The sequence below is a fragment of the Jaculus jaculus genome, chromosome 7, assembly GCF_020740685.1.
Source record: "Jaculus jaculus isolate mJacJac1 chromosome 7, mJacJac1.mat.Y.cur, whole genome shotgun sequence".
NCBI lineage: Eukaryota > Metazoa > Chordata > Mammalia > Rodentia > Dipodidae > Jaculus > Jaculus jaculus.
This window is the reverse complement of record NC_059108.1, coordinates 3250381-3268033: the sequence shown is the minus strand read 5'-3', so window position 1 is coordinate 3268033 and position 17653 is coordinate 3250381. Positions and strand designations below refer to the sequence as shown.

General features: G+C 45.1%; 1 pseudogene; it reads left to right on the top strand.

Annotated features, from left to right (window-relative positions):
• Window positions 1-3467: 3467 nt before the first annotated feature.
• LOC123462140 overlaps window positions 3468-17653 on the top strand; it is a 28631-nt pseudogene continuing 14445 nt past the window's right edge.

The window sequence follows — 17653 nt, the reverse complement described above, 5'->3', positions numbered from 1 at the left end:
CCCTACCTCAAAAAAAAAAAAAAAAAAAAAGCATAGGTTTAAATTGCCTTCTTTTAAAGAATGTTTCATTTATTCTCTAGGAAAGAGAGAATGAGAAAGACAAGATAGGTGTGTCAGGGCCTCTAGCCACTGCAAACAAACTTCAGATGCATGCACCATAGTGGGGAATTAAACCTGGGTCCTTTGACTTTGCAAGCAATCACCTTAACCGCTAAGCCCTCTCTCCAGCCCTAAGTTGCCATCTTTAATCAAAAATATATATACTGGGATGCAAGGTTTTCTTTATTTTATTAAATAAACTGTATGAAACTAAATATATATATATATATATATATATACACACACACATACATACATACTGGGGCTGGGAAGAGGGCTTAGTGGTTATGGCATTTGCTGCAAAGCCAAAGGATCCTGATTCAACTCTCCAGGACCCACATAAGCCAGATGCACAAGGTGGCACATGCATTTAGAGTTCATTTTCAGTGGCTGGAGGCCCTGACACACCCATTCTCATTCACTTTCTCTCTGTCTCTTCCTCCCTCTCAAATAAGTATATATTGTTTTTTAGTTTTTCAAGGTAGGGTGTCACTCTAGCCCAGGCTAACCTGGAATTCATTGTGTAGTCTCAGGGTGACCTTGAACTCACAGCAATCTTCCTACCTCTGCCTCCTGAGTGCTGGGATCAAAGGCGAGTGCCACCACGCCCAGCCTCCCCCCCACACCTCAAGATCTTCTTAATAGGAGGAAAAGATGATGACAACAAAATAAAAGAGACACTAATTAAAAGGGAAAAGGGATTTGACAGAGGGTGGATTTGAGGGAGAATGGTGGAGGGGGAAGGAATTATCATGGTTTATTGTCTATAATTATGGAAGGTGTCAATAAAAAGTTTAAAAATTGGAAACCAGCATGAAGCTCTAGGTTCCATCTCTGGCACCAGGAAAGAAGTGGCAAGGAAGAAAGGCGAGGAAGTCTCATTCTGAAGCCCCAGGCTGACCTTGAACTCACAGCAGTCCTCCGACCTAAGCCTCCCGAGTGCTGGGATTAAAGATATGTGCCACCACCCCCGGCTGAATCATCAATTTATGAACTAGGACTCTGGGAAAGGAGGAGTTCACTAAAGAGGCATGGAGGCAGAGAAGGTAACTTTGGTGCCAGGCCTGGGATAGAAAGGAAAGAACAACATAAGCAGTCAGCTTCTAGGCACTGATTTTACAGGGAGTCTGTAATTTCAGCGTTGCTTTGAAGTCGTGATGCACCCATCACATCACAGCCTCTTGTGGTCTGCCCACTCTGAAACAAAGCTCCCCACCACTTGTTCACTCAGCTCACCAGGCATGCTGCTTGCTGGCTGTGCTATGCTTTCATCCCTGCTGTTCGTTCCTGCTGCAAAGATTTACTGGGCAGCTGCCCTGCCCAGGTGTTTCACTAGGCCCTGATGGCTCAGCAGTGACACCAGCAACATCCTTCCTCAAAATATTTGTGTTCTAAAGCAGGGTGTGGTCCTGCACGCCTTTAATCCCAGCACTTGAGAAGGCAGAGGTAGGAGGATTGCCCTGAGTTTGAGACCACCCTGAGAATACATAGTGAATTCCAGGTCAGCCTGAGCTGCATCGAGACCCTTCCTTGGAAAAAAAAAAAAGTGTTCTAGTGAAGGAGACAGGCACGAACAAACAACTAAATGCATACTAGGGAAGAAATAGATACTATGTAGGGGGGGGGGGAGTAGAAAGCCAGGTTTGGTGGCACAGTGGATTACCAGCAGAGGTAGGAGGATCGCAGTGACTTCAAGGCCACCAATGAGACTGCAGAGTGAATTCATCTCTTGGTTTGACATTTGAGCAGAGGATAGAATGGAGTGTGAAAGCTCTATGTGGAGAAGGGATGACTGAAATAGAATTAAGAAGGGGGTAACAAAAAGATAAATCATATGTGTCTGTATAAGCCAAAGTAGGGAATGTGGAGGAGGGATATAATCACCCTGAATGCCCCTGATCTCGTCAGCTTTAAACAAGATCCCACTGGAGGCTGTGTTAATAAACTACTAAGGGAAGGAAAGCAGCAGAAATCTTAGGAGACTGCTGCCATCATTCTAGCCAAAGTCATTGGGGCCTCTTGTAGAGCTGTACAGATGGAGCCGATGAGACATGATGTGGCTCAGGATACATTCTAAGCTGGAACCGACAAGATTTAGTCAGAACAGATGTGGGGTGAGAAAGATCGATTCTAACGTTTTTGGTCTGAGCAGCTAAGTAAACAGTGCCAGTCACTTGGGAGGGGTTGGAACAGTGAGCTAGGGGGAAGGTATAGAGGCAAAAACACAACTATAGCTTTCGCCACAAAAATAAATATTTAAGCTGGGGAGATTGCCTAGCGGTTAAAGGCGCTGCTTGCAAAGCCTGTGTTCTCGGTACCGATTCTCCAGTACCCACATAAGGCTAGATGAACAGTGTGTTGCATGCATCTGGAGTTCGTTTGCATGGGCAAGAGGCGCTGGTATGCCCACTCTTTCTCTCATGTGTGTTTGCAAAATAATTTTTTTAGAAAACAAAAAAAAAGAAAAGTTCAAACCGGGCGTCGTGGCTTATACCTTTAATCCCAACACTCGGAAGGCGCAGGTAGGAGAATCGTTGTGAGTTCGAGGTCACCCTAAGACTACATAGTGAATTCCATGTCAGCCTGCGCCAGAGTGAGACCCTACCTCAAAAAACAAAAAACAAAAACAAAACAAAACTTTAAGATGCCAATCTGACATCCAAATGGAGAGCGGGAGGAAGCGACTGTTTTTGGGGAACTGGACTTTCTCGGAACTGATCCAAGCGCCCGGGGAATACGTGGGAACCGAAGCGTGTCCAACAGCACGGAAGCTACGAGGTCGGATCAGGCCGCTGGGAAGCGCTGGACAGGCACCCCGAGTCCTCGGGCAGGGGCCCGCGGGGCGAGGACCGGAGCCCCCGAGCGGCGCAGCGGTCCCAGCCGGGGAAGGACAGCGTCTTCCGAGGAAGCCCGGCGGCTCGCCGGCAGTTGGCGGATAACTCCGCAGAAGCGCTCGCCACCAAGACACCACCGGGTTCCAGACCAAGTGCAACGCGCCTAGAAATGGCGGAGGCCGCGACCCAGAGGAGGACAGGCGCCCGTCCGGTCGCGACACGGTGTTGCAGCCACGGAAACTTCCATTTTAAAGGAAAGAAACAGCCACCCGGGCGCGCCCGGCGGCCCACCAGCACTTCTCCCGGGCCGCGGCCCCGCGGACGGCCCAAGTCTCGCGAGAGCGCGGCCTCGCCCTCCCGGCATGCCCCTCGCGCCGCCGCCGCCGCTGCCGCCTCAGCCGCCGCCGCCGCGCCGCGGTTTGAGGGCGGGAGGCTTGGGGGAGGGTAGCGGAGCCGGCGCCGCCGCCATGTTGGGTCTGAGGCGGCTGCTGTAGGCACGGACGGAGCGAGAGCGGGCGCGCGGAGCGGGGGGCGAGCGCTGTGGCGTCGGCCTGTGTCTGCGTGTGGAGCGGCCCGGAGCGGCGGCGACGGCGGCGGCGCCATGAGCGGGGGCACCCCTTACATCGGCAGCAAGATCAGCCTCATCTCCAAGGCGGAGATCCGCTACGAGGGCATCCTCTACACCATCGACACCGAGAACTCCACCGTAGCCCTCGCCAAAGGTACGCGCGCGCGCGCGCGGGCGGGCGGGGAGCGGGGTCGGGCCGGGAGCCCGCCCGCGGCCCCGGGGCTCGCGCCGCTTCCTCCGCCTGCGGCGGTCCTCCCGGGGGAGACCGCCCGGGCGCTCGGCCTCGGCGACCCGGGACGGGACGGGCCCGACCTCGCCGCGGCCTCCCTCCCCTCCCCTCCCCCACCACCGCCCCGGCTTCTTCCGGAAGGTCCTAGGCTTTAAATCCGGGGAACGGGAGCGGGGTGGGGCCGCCCTCCGGTCCTAGAACGTCCGGAGAACGAGTCTCCCAAGTCCGAAATTCGAGGGTTCGGTCTGTGGTCTTGACCGCCAGACAAAGCCCGAGGATCCCAGAGAATTCTTCCGCCCACCTCGAGTTCCGTGCGGATGTGTGCGCTGCCTAAGTGCCGGTTTTCTCCCGTTCTTCCGTCTCCAATCCGCTGCAGTCTTTATCCAGTCAACTGAGCAAATGTGCCAAAAACTTTGGCTCTGCCCCGCAAACTCTTGAGTTCTCCAAGTTCCATTGGTACCGTCCAGCAGATCTCATCCCCACTTTTGTCTCATCCGAGATTGCCTACCTGTTAGACCAGAATTCTTCCCCCAAACCTGTTGTGCAACCGTCTCTTGGATGTGCACGTTAAAATCCTTTTCCGCTGTCCCCATGGACTTCATTCTGGAACCCTGGTGGGAAGGCGAGTTCGAGTTTGATCTGGGACCCTTTAAAAGAAAAATGCTCGCTGGCAGAAAGGGAATATGACTGCCCCCATCGCCCATGGTGTTTAGTCTGAGTTATAATATGTGGGTTTTATTTCCGTTAACACGTGTGGGGCCTCTGCTCTGCCAGGAAACTGAAAGAAAATAAACTTTAGCTTCTGATCTTAAAGGAAATCTCCCAATAGTCTGTAATACTTAGGGGTAATTTTCCCAGCACATCTGCTAGCATTGTTATGAACTGCCTAACATGGTAGGGAAAAAAGGTCCAAGGATAGTGACAGGGGAAAAAAAAAAAGTTAACTCGCTAATAGGAAGATTTTCACAGTACCACGCAAGTTGTAATGACTTTGTTGTTTGTTTGATTTTTGGTGGGAGTGTGTCTAACTCCGTTGTCCCAGGCTGGCCCGAACTCACTGTGATCCTTCTACCTCTGCCTCCCCAAGTGCTGGGATCAAAGGCAAGTGCCACCATGCCTGTGCCTGTCTTTAATGACTTTTTGTTTTAGGTAGGGTCTCACTGTAATCCAGGCTGACCGGTAATTCACTATGTAGTTTCAGGGTGGCCTTCACCACGATCCACCTACCTCTGCCTTCCAAGTACTGGGATTAAAGGCATGCACCCGGCTTAATGGTTTGATTTTTATCCAGTAGTTCTTTATCAAGGTTGACCAATATGGTATAATCACTTTTTAAAAGATGTTTTGGTAAATCATTTTAATGGCATTAGTGTTGGGACAAACTTCATGAGTAGGAAAACTGTATGTTGCAGAACCATACATGACAGCTGCTAGGTGTGTGGCCCAGTGACAGAGCACTTTCCTAGCAAGTGTGAGCTCCTGGGTTCCAAATGAAGCACCACAAAATAAAAAAAACAACAAAGAGGTCCACTGTAAGAGAAGAATGAGATGTTCCACAATTGCAGTGACGGTTGCACAGCTCTGTCAATGTACTGCATGGGAAGCCAGATGCTGTGGCGCTTGTCTGAAGTCCCAGCAACTTCAGACACTCCTTAAGTCAAGGAGTTTTATGCCAGTTTGAACAATATAGCTAGACTCTGTCTCAGAAAAGCAAAGAAATGTAAAAATAAGAGGGGCTGGAGATGTAGCTCAGTTGGCAAAATGTCTACCTAAGTTTACACAACCCCTGTTAGGTCTCCAGAACAGAATAAGCAGGTGATATGGCACATACCTGAAATCTCAGCACTCAGGAAGTGGAAGCTGGAGGGGAGTAGACCTAGGGACTACCCCCTAACTTCATCTTTGCTTTGTGAAATCCTGTCTTGTGGCACATTACCTGTTAAAATAACTGTAGGCTATTGCTTCATCATTTTTTAAGAAACCCATGGTACTTCAGGGTGTATGATTTTATTAGGTGGTTTTAAAAGACTTGAACAGGAGCTAGAGAGATGGCTTTAGTGGTTAAAGCATTTACCTACAAAGCGTAATGTCCCAGGTTTGATTCCCTAGTACCCAGAGAAAGCCAGATTCAATGACACATGCATCTGGAGTTTGTAGCAGCTGGAGGCTCTGGTGTGCCCATTCTCTTTCTCTCTTCTTTTTTTCTCTCCGTGCTTGCAAATAAATAAATAACATTTTTTAAAGACTAAAACAATAATGCTTTTTGTTGTTTGTTTGAGGTTTTTATTTATTTTTTAATTTTTATTTTTGTATAAGAGATAAGGAATTGATTCCAGGGCCTCCAGCCACTGCAGTTGAACTCCAGATTCATGCACCACCTTGTGCACATGTGCAACTTTGCGCCTTTGCATTGCTTTGTGCATCTGACTTATATGGGACCTGGAGAATAGAACATCAGTCCTTTGTTTTTTGTTGTTTTGTTTTGTTTTTCAAGGTAGAGTCTCACTCTAGCTCAGGCTGGAATTCACTATGTAGTCTCAGGCTGACCCTCAAACTCACTGCAGTCCTCCTACCTCGGCCTCCCAAGTACTGGAATTAAAGGTGTGTACCACCACACCCTGCAAGATTGTTTTTAATTATTATTTTTATTTATTTATTTATTTATTTGCGTTGTGAAGGGGTTTTTGGCTTGGTTTTCACATAGCCCAAGGTGGCCTCAAACTCACAGTGATCCTACTACCTCAAGCCTACCCGATGCTGGGATTAAAAGACATGAACCACCCTGCTGGGCCAATGACAGTTTTAGCCACAAAACTTTGAACTTTGTGTAAATATAATTATACTGTATATGTTTTGTTTTGGGGTTTGTTGCTCTATGATATTCCATCATGAATATAGCATGAGTTTGTCTTTCCTAGAGTTGTTTTGCATAGTCGGCAGCTGATATTAAGAGTTTTCTATTTGGGGCTGTTAGTAATAGAGCAGTGCTTTATGAACATTTGTGTTCAAGTGCACTGTGTATGTTGAGATAGTTTGAGATTGTGTATACTTAAAATTTGAGTTGCATGAACAACATTGGGAATGCTTATCTGGTAGTATCAATCTTTTTTTTTCCCCCCTTCGAGGTAGGGTCTTGCCCTAGGCCAGGCTGACCCGGAATTCAGTGGGTAGTCTCATGCTGGCCTCCAACTCACAGTGATCTACCTGCCTCTGCCTTCCCAGTACTGGGATTAAAGGCATGTAACACTATTCCTGGCTTGAATATAGTTTTTGTTGTTGTTGTTTTATTTTTTGAGGTAGGATCTTGCTTTGGAATTCACTATGTAGTCTTAGGCTGTCCTTGAACTCAGGAATCCTCTGACCTCTGCCTCCAGAGTGCTGGGATTAAAGTCATGCACTACCACCCCAATCTTTTTGGTGGTTTTTTTTTTCCCCCTTTTTCAAGGTAGGGTCTCACTCTAGCTCAGACTGACCTGGAAACCACTCTGTAGTCTCAGGGTGGCCTCGAACTCATGGCAATCCTCCTACCTCTGATCCCCCAGTGCTGGGATTAAAGGTGTGTGCCACCACACTCAGCCGGACCATGGTTTTTTTAATACCCATTTCCTTGGCTATTCATGAGATTAAGATCTTTTCTATCTTAGCCATTTGGAGTTCATCTATTATTAAGTAATTTTGAAATGTATTGCTCATTTTTATACTGAAATGGATATTATTTCTAGAGTTCTGAATTCTTAATACTAATATTTGGTAGATATATTTATTACAAATGCCTTTTTTATTTTTATTTTTATTTACTTTTTTTTATTCTTTTGGTTTTTTGAGATAGGGTTTCAGTGCAGCTCAGGCTGACCTGGAATTCACTATGTAGTCTCAAGGTGGCCTCCAACTCTCAGCAGTCTTCCTACCTCTGCCTCACGAGTGCTGCATTTAAAGGGTTATGCCACCATGCCCAGCCCATTACTTATATGACTAATATTTTTTCTGCCCTGATGTCACTGGAGATAACTTTGATTTTATACATACATACATACATACATACACACACACACATACATACACACACACATATATGTATGTGTGTATATATAATCCAGTCATTGCCAATGAACTCCAGACACGTGTGCCTCCTTGGGTACCTGGCTTATGTGGATACTGGGGAATTGAACTGGGGTCCTTTGACTTTGCAGGCAAGTGCCTTAGCCACTAAGCCATCTACTTCAGCCCTGATTATCTTTTTAAACCTTTTGTTTTGTTTATCACAAATTTGTCTTTCTCACAGTTTATTTTTATATTCAGCAGTTGACATTTGGATTTCTTACAGTTGTGGGCTTCTTCCCTCCCCTTCCCCCCTCCCCAGATAGGGTTTCACTCTGGCCCAGGCTGTCCTGGAATTCACAGTGATCTTCCTATCTCTGTCTCCTGAATGCTGGAATTAAAGGTGTTCCCCGCCATGCCCTGTAGAGAGAAAAGGTAGGCAAGCCAGGGCCTCTAGCTGCTGTTTGTTGCATCTAGCTTCACATGGGTACTGGGGAATCCAACTTGGGTTGTGAGGCCTTGCTGGTAAATGCCTCAGCCTCTAAGCCATCTCTCCAGCATAGTTTTGGGATTTTAATAATAGAACAGTACCTTATAGATATTTGTATTTTGTTGTTTTTTTTTTTTTTTTTTTTTTTTTTTTTGAGGTAGGGTCTCTAGCTCAGGCTGACTTGGAACTCACTATGTAGTCTCAGGGTGGCCTCAAACTCACAGTGATCCTCCTACCTCTGTCTTCCGACTGCTGGTATTGAAGGCATATGCCACCATGCCTGGCTTCCTTTAGAAATTTTTGCCTAGTTAGCATTTGGTGTGATGTATAGATTAGAATGACCATATGTTCCGGGTTCCCCTGGTAAAAAGTAAGCATTTATGCTTGTTCGAGTATAACTATTTAAAACTCTTTTCTCTCAAAATAAGTTTTGTGGACACACGGTATAAAAGCAAAAGCCTGATGACAGAGGTACTGCTAAGTGGTTGATTCTCTTGCATTCTGCCTGAGATTTTACAGACTAGCACTAGTTCTGTAAGGTGAAGCTGACATGAGCTTCCTGGACTTTGATCTTGTAACCTAAGTAAATGTCAAGAAGTCTGGAATGGCCTTTATGTCTCTCTGTAACAGTGTGTGGGGTTGGAGAGAGGCTCAGTGGTTAAGAGCACTTCCTGTGCAAGCCTAGGGCTAGAGTTCTATTTCCCGGACTCAAACAGCTCAGGGTGGCCATCCATATCGGTAACACCAGTCCCATAGGGGAGCAGAGACAGAGAAGTACTAGAGCTCATGAAAAGATGGCAAGCTCTGAGATCAGTAAGAGACTCCAGCAGGGCTGGAGAGATGGCTTAACAGTCAAAGTGCTTGCCTACAAAGCCTAAGGACCCAGGTTCAATTCCCCAGTACCCAATAAGCCAGCTGCAAAAGGTGGCACATGTGTCTGAAATTTGTTTGCAGTGGCTAGAGGCCCTGTTGCACCATTCTCTCTATCTGCCTCTGTCAAATATTTTTTCAAAAATGGGCAGAAGAGGAAGACAAGTATTACTTTACAGCCTCATGAAAGAAAAGAAGGGCAAGCTTTTTCTGTGGAGGGCATCTTCCAGCGTGAAGTAATGGGATTCAAGCTGAGCCGTTTGTACTTGCTGCTATTATTACTGCAACACTGGGGTAAATTCAAAATGCTTGTTGTTGCTAAGCATGGATAAGATTTCTTTACTCTTTATTTCTTTCGACTATTATTTTCTTCAAGCTTATACTGTTTTCTCTACTTTATTTATTTGAAAGAGAGTGTAAGAGTGAGTATGGGCATGCCAGAGCCTCCTGCCTCTGCATATGAACTCCAGATCCATGCACCAGTTTGTGTATCTCGCTTTACATGGGTACCAGGGAATTGAACCCAAGCCATCAGGCTTTGTAGGCCAATGTCCTTTAAATACTGAGTCATTTATCCAGCTCCTTTACTTCTAATACAGAAGGTCAGGTCTCAGAATGACCTGCTGCTTCAGTAAACTACATAGCAGCAACTTACTACTTCTAGACTGCACTGAACAGACCATCTCCACATCATCGGTACTTTATCATACAGTATTTTCACTTGACTAATGAATAATCGAGTGAATAAGCTGAAAGGACAAGACTTGACAGATGAGCAAAGAAATAGTCTGTCAGAAATTTACTATTTTAAGCTGGATGTGGTGGTGCACGCCTTTAATCCCAGCACTTGGGAGGCAGAAGTAGGAGGATCTCCATGAGTTAAAGACCAGTCTGAGACTCCATAGTGAGTTCCAGGTCAGCCTGGGCTAGAGTGAGACCCTACCTCGGAAATCCAAAAAAAAAAAAAAAATTTTACTACTTTCTCATTTTTCAACCAGTTCCTCTAAGGACCAATCATTGAAAAACAACTGACTTCCTAATTTTCAACATCTCCTCACTGCAGTGGCAGGTTGGTCTATATCTGAATCTAGGTACAGCTAACTAAACATCTAAGAATTTCACATATTTTCATTTGATTTATTCATTGTATTCATTTAGAGACACAGTACAGACATATTAGAACAATTCTACAAATTGTGTGTGTCCCCACTTTAGAGTTTCCTTAACATCCTGAATGGATTCTTTTATTTATTGGTTGATTTTTTTTTTTTATTTTAAAAAATTTGTTTTTGTTTTGAGGTAGGGTCTCCTGTAACTCAGCCTGACTTGGAATTCAGAATGTAGTCTCAGGCTGGCCTCAATTTACAGCAAACCCACCTCTGCCTCTCGAGTGCTGGGATTAAAGACGTGTGCCACCACGCCTGACTACTTAACTATTTTTAAACATAATATTACAAATTTTATGTGGATAAAGCATGAGTTGACCTGTAAAATACTTTGTTCACAAGTCTTGTTCTGTTACAGTTAAGAGTTTGTTGCTGGAGGATGATATGACCCAGAAGACTCATGGGAATACCCCTCTTGGCATCATTCTGATAATTGAATGTGACATTTTAAAAGTAGCTTATTGTAGGTGCTTTTTTGGTTTTTTGAGGTAGGGTCTCACTCTAGCTCACGCTGACCTGGAATTCACTCTGTAGTCTCAGGGTGGCCTTGAACTCATGGTGATCCTCCTACCTCTGCCTCCCAAGTGCTGGGATTAGAGGGGTGCGCCACCACGCCCAGCTGTAGGTGCTTTTAGTAGCAAAGTATGGCTAATTACTCTGTGTGTAAAATTCCAATTCTAATCAGCCACTCAGCTCTCTGTACTCTACAGGATCTTGATCTCTTCTTGCCTCCTCATTCTCACTCATACTTTACCTCCCTGTTCCATGAGCAGTCATAACACAGAGCATAAACCCTTCTCACTTCACATTCCATATTCCTCTCTTGTTCTTTTTGTATATACAGCCTTGCAGAGATCACAGGGCTCATTCTGTCAATACAGACTATTAAGCAGCTTAATCCTAAATTTATTTACATCACTAACCTCAGCAGTTGTAGCCACTGCCCAGGAGGCAAGCTGTATTTCCATTAGTCCACTCACTTTTTTTCTTTATTTTGCTGAGGCAGATTCTCTCTCTGGCCCAGGTTGAACTATCACTCATTCTTGCCTCTAGGCTGGTCTTAGTCTCATGGTGAGACTCCTACCTCAGCCTCCCAGGTCTGGGACTAAAAGTATGAGCCGCCATGCACCCAGCTCCACTCAATTCCTACATGACTGTTGAATTCCTCTTTTCCTCCAATACTTTTTTTTTTTCTTTGGCGTTTTTGTTTTCCGAAGTAGTGTCTCCCTGTATACCCAGGCTGACTTGGAATTCTGTATTCTCAGGATGGCCTCGAACTCACAGTGATCCTCCTACCTCTGCCTCCCACGTGCTGGGATTTAAGGTGTGTGTCACCATGCCGGGCAGTTTTTTCTTATTTTCACTTTCAACCCATTGGCCCTTGCTTTCTTCTTAACTCAGCAGAGTTAGCAGATGAGTGCTGTAGATAACAGTGATGTATGATGCATTTTAAACTGCTAAAAGGAAGGATTGTAGACATCAATAAAAAAAAAAATGACAAAGGTTTGAGGAGATAGCTGTGTTTAACCTGCAGAAACATTACACAGTGTGCATTCATGAATCAAAACAGAATAGTACATAGGGACTGGAGAGATGTCCCCCTTTTTTTCTGAGATAGGGTCTCACTGTAGCCCAGGCTGACTGGAATTTACTATGTAGTCTTAGGGTGGCCTCAAACTCACAGCAATCTTCATACTGCTTTCTGCCTCTTGAGTTCTGGGACTAAATGCATGCACCACCATGCCCACCATTTTTAAAGTATTTTATTTAATTGTGTATATGTGTGTGTACATATCAGGTTCTCCTACCACTGCAAGTTTTATGTCTGGCTTAACATGGGTACTGGGGAATCAAACCCAGGACATCAGTCTTTGTAAACAAGCATCCTGGAGCCATATCCACGATGGCTTGGCAGTTAGGGCCCTTGCCTACAAAGCCAGAGGACCCAGGTTCGATTCCCCGGCACTTACAGAAAAGTCAGATGTACAAGGTAGCCCAAACGTCTAGAATTTGTTTGCAGTGGTTCGAGGCCCTACCATGTCCATCCTCTCTCTTTCTCTCAAATAAATAAAATATTTTTCAAAAATATGTCCATTTTTTTGAGAGAGTGTGAGAGAGTGGGCCTCTTGCCACTACAGACAAGCCCCAACGTGGATATGCACCACTTTGTGCATCTGACTTTACGTGGGTCCTGGGGAATTAAACCCAGGCCAGCAGGCTTTGTAAGCAAGTGCCTTTAATTTTGATAAACATCTCACATGCACCCAGTTATGTATATTTGTGCCCCATCCCTCTATCATTTTACTGGTTAGTATAGATGTATATTCTTACTTTTGTTGACTAGAGACATGACATTGTTCTTAGGTTTTTTCTCTCTATTTTGGGGGGGGGGTTGGTTTTTTGAGGTAGAGGGTGGCCTTGAATTCACAGTGATCTACCTACCTCAGCCTCTTGAGTACTGGGGTTAAAAGCATGGGCTGCTCACCTGGCTACTCCTTTTTTTCCCCCATAGTACTGCATTTTCTTATAGATGCACTGTTATTTCTCCTTTCTAAGTGTGTGTGTGTAAAACAGCATTTCTTCTTTTCCTCCATTCTTTTATTTTTGACAATTTCATACTTACTAAATATGTTTTTGATCATATTCATCCCCTATTACCTTCTCTTTCCCCTTCCCACTCTTGCTAAACACTCGTTTTCCCAGCTAAGCCACTATCTTGTTTGTTTGTTTGTGACATTCTGAGTTAAATTTGGATCACTTGCATGGCATTGGTGGGAGATTATTTACTGGAGTTTGGGCAGCTTTCCAGAAACTACACCCTGAAGAACCTGGCTCACCCTCCCCTAGCAACTATAACTGCCAGTAGCTCCTCTGGGAGGAGGTGGGATCTCATGAGCCCCTTTCCCCATCCATCATGGAATGTTGCTGGGCTCAGTCTTTGGCAAGAAACACAGTGGCTATGAGTTTATGGGTGAACTGACCATGATGTGTCCAGAAGACTATTCCATAACACTCCTCCCCATCCTCTGCCTATTCCATTCTCCCTGCTGCCTCCTACCATGTTCCCTGAGGTTTGGAGGGAGAATAGAGATGTCCCATTAGGGCTGAGGATACAGTATTCACTTATTTTCAGGACTTTGGCCAGGTATGCATCTCTCCATTAACAGAAAGAACCATCAGTGACCAAGGCTGAGAACATCGTGAATCTATGGACATAAAACATTTAGACAGCAGTTTAACCTGTCCATTTAGCCTGACAACAGTAGTAGATTCCCCACTAGAGGTCCAAAGGCTGTGACCTCTCCAGTCACAGCCTTTGGACCAGGCTTACTGTGGAGGAGACCTCAAATCTAATCAGAAAATAGTTACACCATGACAGTCAAGCCACTGTTGTACCAATGGGCACACTTTCTTCTGCAGGTGAGTATATTGCACCCCACCTTTGGTTTTGTTTTTTGTTTTGTTTTTGGCCTTTTGAGGTAGGGCCTTGCTCTAGCCCAAGCTGACCCGGAATTCACTAAGTAGTCTCAGGGCAGCCTGGAACTCATGGTGATCCTCCTACCCCTGCCTCCCAAGTGCTGGGATTAAAGGGATGTGCTACGCCCTGCAGCCTTTTTATCTTGTTTCTATTCTTCCCTCTCCCTGCTACCTTACAGTGGGGGGGGGGGGGGATTTTGCTGGGAAACAGCATAGTTTAAGTAAACACACTAGACACTGGCTATTTTGAAAGGGGGGGAACCAGAAGGCTCTATCTCAAAGAACAAAAGCCTAGAACTTTTTTTCCTCAGCTTGTGAAAGCCCATTAATTATTAGCTGCTGTGTTATTATTATTATTTGGCTTTTTTTGTTTGGTTGGTTAGTTTTTTGGGGTCTTTTTTTTTTGAGGTTGGGCCTCACTCTGATCCAGGCTGACCTGGAATTCATTATATAGTCTCAGGGCGGCCTTGAACTGTCTGCGATCCTCCTGCCTCTGCCTTCCAAGTGTGGGGATTAAAGACATGCACCACCATGCCTGGCTTGCTATATTATTTTGAGACAAAGCAGATATTTATAGAGAAAGAAGTAAGTTGACCCAGCAGGGCTTTGTGACCTGTGGGCCTCCAGTCCAATTAGAGAGCAGTTGGTTTCCTCCATAACAGACATGACAGTTGGGCCAGTTCGCACATTTGACTTGGCTGGCCAAACTTAAGGCTTGCAGCATCCATGAAAGACCAGTTCTTATGACCTATCTTGGGGTAGAATATATCACAGACCTGCACGATCACAAAGCTAAGTTCCTAGAAATAAATCTGTATATTCATACATATCCTGTTGGTTCGCTTCCTCTGGAGAACCCTAACCAACACAAATAATATCTCAGGTTTTAATTTAAGATAGTCAAACATGGTTAGGAGCTGTGGTAGAAGACAGAAAACCTGACCTGATGCCCAAGAGCAAAGAGTTTTTTGTTTGGACATTGAGGAGTTTTTTTGTTTTGTTTTTGTTTTTCTATATAGTGACTCACTAGGCTGACCTGGAATTCACTATGTAGTCTCAAGATGGCCCCCAACTCACAGCAGTCCTCCTACCTCTGACTCCCGAATGCTGGGGTAAAAGGTGTGCACTACTACGCCTGGTTTACTGATGAGTTTTGATTTAGGACCATCATTAGATCCCAGCTAGCACTTCGGAAATGGATACAGAAGGATAAGGAACTCAAGGTCCTCTTTAGCTACAAAGTGAATTGAGGCCAACCTGGTCTGTAGGAAACTCTGCCTCAAAAAAAAAAACAAGGACTGAGGGCCGGAGAGATGGCCTAGCAGTTAAGGCATTTGCCTGCAAAGCCATAGGATCCTGGTTCGACTTTCCAGGACCCATATAAGCCAGATGCACAAGGAGGCATATGCGTCTAGAGGCCCTGGTGCACCCATTCTCTCCCTCCCTCCCTCCCTCTCCCCTCTCATAAATAAATAAATAAATAAATAAATAAATAAATAAATAAATAAATAAATAAATAAAATATCCTTTTAAAAAATGGACTGAAGAGCAGGCTCAATGGCAAAAGGCACTTGCTTATAAAGTCTGGGTTCAGTATTTTCCCTTTACCCATGTAAAGTCAGATGCACAAAGTGCATGTGGTTCTACAGTTTGTTTCTGCAGTGGCAGGAGGCCTTGGTATGCCTATACTTTCTCTCTCCTCTTTCTCACTCAAGTAAATATATTAAAAAAAGAAAAATACTTGGGCTGGGGAAATGGCTTAGTGGGTAAGGCATTTGCCTATGAAGCCTAAGGACCACAGTTCAATTCCCCAGGACCCATGTAGGCCAGATGCACAGGGGGGTTGCATGTGTCTGGAGTTCATTTGCAGTGGCTAGAGACCCTGATGTGCCCATTCTCTCTTTCTTTCTTTCTGTCTCTCTCTCTCAAATAACTAAAAATTCATTAAAAAAATAGCTGGGCATGTTGGCACATTCCTTTGATCCCAGTTGAGGTAGGAGGATCCCTAGGCTGTGGTTTCAGAGTGAGTTCCAGGTCAGCCTGGGCTAGAGTGAGACCCTACCTCAAAACAAATGAAATAAAAACTGGCAAAGATGAGATGTCGAGACAGAATTTTGTTTTGTTGAAACCCCTCATTGTGATTCCAGGCCAGTCTTCATCATCAGAGCATGTTTCACAGTGTTACATTAGCCATCCTCACTCATGGTTTCTTGGTGTTGTGTGAAGCATTCTCCCTCCATGGTTTGTTATTTACTTATGTATTTGAGGAAAGAGAGAGAATGGTCACACTAAGTCCTCAGCGGCTGCAAACAAACTCCAGACACATGCGCCACTTTGTGCATCTGGCTTTCATGGCTCCTAGAGAATTGAACCTGGGTCCTTAGGCTTTGCAAGTATGCGCCTTAACCGTCGTTAAGCCATCTCTCCAGCCCCATGTTTTACATTCTATATTTATTAAAGCTATCAATAAAAAAGTTTGGATTTTTAAGTGGAGGGGCTGGAAAGATGCCTTGTTAGCTAAGGTACTTGCCTGCAGAGCCTAACAAGCCAGGTTGAATTCCCTAGTACCCACGTAAAGCCAGATGCACTTAAGGTGGCACATGTGTCTGGAGTTCATTTGCAGCAGCTGGAGACCACAGTGTTCTCATTCCCTTCCTCTCCATCCTCTTTCTCTACCTTTCTGCTCTCACATAAATAACAAAATAAAATATCTTTTTTAAATATTCTCTTTCTTAAATAAATAAAATATTAAAAGGGGGGAGCTGGGGCTGGAGAAATGGCTTAGCAGTTAAGGTGTTTGCCTGTAAAGCCAAAGGATCCCAACTCTCCAGGGCACACGTAAGCCAGATGCACATCCGATGCATCTGGAGTTCATTTGCAGTGGTTGGCAGTCCTGACAAGCCCATTCTCTCTCCCCCCCCCTCAAATGATAAAATAGTTTGGGAGGGGGCTGGAGAGATGGCTAAGTGGTTAAAGTGCTTGCCTGTGAAGCCTAAGGACCCAGGTTGGATTTCCCAGTACCCATGTAAACCAGATGGACATGGTGATGCATGTGTCTGGATTTCATTTGCAAAGGCTAAAGGTCCTATGCATCCATATTCTGTCTCTATCAACCCCTCTCTCCCTCCCTCCCTCCCTCCCCTCTCTCCCCCCCTCCCTCTCTCTCAAATAAATGAAAATATTTAAATATATATATATTTAAAAGAGAGATATTGAGGGGGGAGGGGATATGATGGAGAGTAGAGTTGCAAAGGGGGAAGTGGAGGGATTACCATGGTTTATTGTCTATAATTATGGATGTTGGGGTGTGTGTGTGTGTGTGTGTGTATTTTTTTTTTTTTTTTTTTTTTTTTACTTGCAAACCGAGAGAGAAGACAGAATGGGTGAACTAGGGCCTCCAGCCACTATAAACAAACTCCAGATGCAGCTGGCCTTATAGGCAAGCGCCTTGACCACTAGCCACCTCTGCAGCCCTGTCTAGAGCTTTAATACATTGACCTGAACACTTGTGAGTGAATTGGTTGTCATGGGAGAGCAGTTCTGGATATTGAGCCCAGAGATGTGCACATGCTCTCCACTGAGCTGGTCCCTCAGCCCCATCTCTTATCTCTTAAATCACTTCTTTGAGCTTCTTATTTTATTTGTTTTTGTTTTTCAGAGTAGGTTCTCACTCTAGCTCTGGCTGACCTGGAATTCACTATGTCGTCTCAGTATGGCCTCAAACTCACAGCAATCCTCCTACCTCTGCTTCCCAAGTGCTGGGATTAAAGGTGTGCACCACCATACCCGGCTAGCTCCTTATTTTAATATAGCAAAGCATATTGGTTTTTTATGGCTTATAGTTCAGGTTTTGAAAGCTTTCGATCAAATTTAAATCTTTGG